Here is a 3,131-nt window from a genome sequence, read left to right on the forward strand (position 1 = left end):
TAGAACCTATCCTCCTCAGAATTGAGGACCTCATGCCCAAGCTTTGATTCAGAAACCCCAAACCCTCACCATTGAAGGATAAGCTTGAAGATTCTCTTTGAAAATTGAGTTTCAAATCTCCAACTGTTTTGAGATTGAAACTCCAAGAGTCCATCCCTTTCTTTGATCTATTTCTCTTCCATCAAGCATCTGAAGCAATGCCAAGCATAATTGGAAGCAAGATCGTGCCAATCTGAAGCTCCATTGAAGGTAAATTTTCAGATTTTTCATCTCTTCGATTCTCACTTAATTCTCCACTATTCTTGTTGATTTTTGGTTGTCTGAAGTCCTACCAATGTAGGAAAGAAGATTGAGTTGCTTTGAGATCAAATCGAAGCAACTCAGTTCATGATCCTTAAAATTCAAGCTCCTAAGCATTTTTCCTTCCAATGTATCTTCTTATGTACTCAGAGTTAGACAATTAAGGCCAGATTCGAGCTCCTAAGCATTTTTCCTTCAAAATAGTGTACTCACTTTCCATTTTTCTTTGAGTTGAACTTGGACCAGTCCGGTGGTCCTCACCGGAGCTAGGGCTCTGGTAGTGTGCTGGCTTGTCCAGAACCCTTTGATTTGAGTCCCACGTTCTAATCTCAGCCTTCCAAAGTGATTACCACACGTGTGGGACATTTGACTAGGGAACATGTGGAAAGCGCACTCTGATCCATCTGATCTGCCACCTCAATTAATGAGGGAGATCAGATGGTCCACGTATTTTTGAATTTTTGAATTTTCATTTTAATTGCTTTATTTTCATTAATTCATATTAATTTCATTATTGATCCAAAAAATATGGGACTTTCACCAAAAAAATTCAAATATTTTCCTCTTTCATTTTCTGAATTAAAATCATTTTTTGGATCAATATTGATATTTTTCATGATTTAATTGTTTTTGTTCATATTTTTAATTGTTTAAAAATACTTCTGACTTTTCAAAAATAGTGAAATTTTTTTCTCCAAGGTCCTTTGACCCTGTTTGACCTATGATAAATCTGTTGGCCATTTATTTGATGTTTTGAAGAGGTTTTAGGTTTTTGATAAAACATAATTTAATTTAATGCATTTTTAATTGATTTTTAATTTGTTTAATTGAAATAAAATTGTGTTGGGCCATTTTTATTGACTTGTGAGGTTTGACTATTATGTTTGGGCCTTGGTCAATGTTGATTTGACTTTTGTTGGATTAAAATCATTGGATTTAGGGGATTGATGAAATGTACATTTCATCTCCCAAAATGAATGAATGATTTTAATTTGATGAAATTCCTCCCATGACCAATTTGTGTTTGTCGCCTTTCCCATCCCTTTTTATCTTCAATCCCATTTTATCCCATTCCTCTCATTGGCCAATGACATCTCAATATCCTAAGGCTAGTTGATTCATAAAGCAATACCAGTATGGATGAGATTAGGTCCACTCTTTGATCATTTTCTTTTCTATGTGGTATATTTTAGGAGTATGGTTCATTATACCATATCTCTAATATGCATTAACACCAAAATTCTCATTGGTCGGCCTTAGATAGTTGTAACTTCTATGTATGTCCAATTACGATTGCTTAACATAGCGCTAAATTTTGACACAAAAGGCATAGCATTCTAGTAAGTGAGATTGTAAGTCTCCCCGCTTTCATGGTATTGTGTGGAAACTTGGCCTTTTTTCCTTCCTTTGGAAGATGTCTTGGTTCAAGGATCCATGCTTGTGAATAGAGGGTTGAGTGTTCTCCAAAGAATGACTTAAACAATGGAAAAGCAAAACTCCACTAACTTCTAATCCCCTAACTATTTGACTAACTTTTAATTTCAAGTCATTTACTTTTATACACTTTAAATTCAAGCCATTTATCATTTATCATTATACATATCATTTAACTTGTTTATTTTAATGCCATTTTCACTTTGCTCACTTGAGCCATATGTTGTGATTGTATGTACTTGTTTTGTATTTTGTTTGTGTTTGTGGTCTTAGGACCTTAAAGTACATAATAAACAACAAAAACCCTAAAAGAAATTGTGTGGACTGTTGGATTTGATCTTCTGAGCCTTGGACATAGAATTAGGCAACACTCCCTATGCAATAGGACTTGGCCAATGCCAATTTTCTGAAACCAAGTCATTGTGAATTGAACTTTCATCTGATGCAAGTATTGGGATCCACTTGAAGTCATCTGCTACATGGTCTTAATGCAAATGTGACTTTGAACCTGTATCTAATGCCTTATTCTGAGCCATTCAAGGAGTATGTCATCTGATACATGGGAGCTTAAGAAAAAGACTATGAAGTTGCTTGCTTGGATGTGGCTATCTTTATTTGATGCCTTTCTCTTCATATTTCTTGCTAATTGATATTGTTTGATTTTAAAGTCCAAAAGAAAAGTGGGTTTCTATATGACATTGTTGTCTACTGGATTGCATCCCATTGGTCAGATCTTTTCAACTCTTAACTTTTAAATTTTTTCTTAGGATTAGTCTCTTCATCTCCTCCCATATCATAAATTTAAAATCTCTCCCCCTTTTCAAAACCTTTTTTGCTTGTGATTTATAAACTTAGACTTTATAGCAAATTAGAAACTTTGGCCTTATGCCATTGCATTTTTAATCTCTTTTCTTAAATCAAACTTGTGAATAAATCTAATCATATTGACTTAAAGTTTCAAAAGACAAAAAGAACTAACACTCATTCAAACTCTTTTAGGCTCTTAGTGCCTCCTTTAAACTTAAATTTTTGTTAAAAGCAATTCACTCGCTTTGAAATTGATACCACAAACTACTAGGTTTTGATCCCTCATCTTATGTTGGTACGTAGGCACAAGTCCGAAGGTCTTGTCAAACACAAAAATATAATTAATGAATTCTTTTCTCATCCCCACACTCTATTTATTGCAAACATCATTTTATACCAAAAACACATGCACACATAAAAAAGGGCTCCCTAGTGTAGCGGGGTATTCGTTACCATTAGAGATATTGACTAAATCCAAGGTAAACCATACAAGTCGAGTCGCCACCGCACTTCTATTTATCCAAAGGAATGGTTAGAAAGCGAACAAAAACCTAAAAGTTTTATCGAATCAAAAACTAGTAAAAATGTCA

Source organism: Lathyrus oleraceus, chromosome 3 (genome assembly GCF_024323335.1).
Source record: "Lathyrus oleraceus cultivar Zhongwan6 chromosome 3, CAAS_Psat_ZW6_1.0, whole genome shotgun sequence".
Lineage (NCBI taxonomy): Eukaryota > Viridiplantae > Streptophyta > Magnoliopsida > Fabales > Fabaceae > Lathyrus > Lathyrus oleraceus.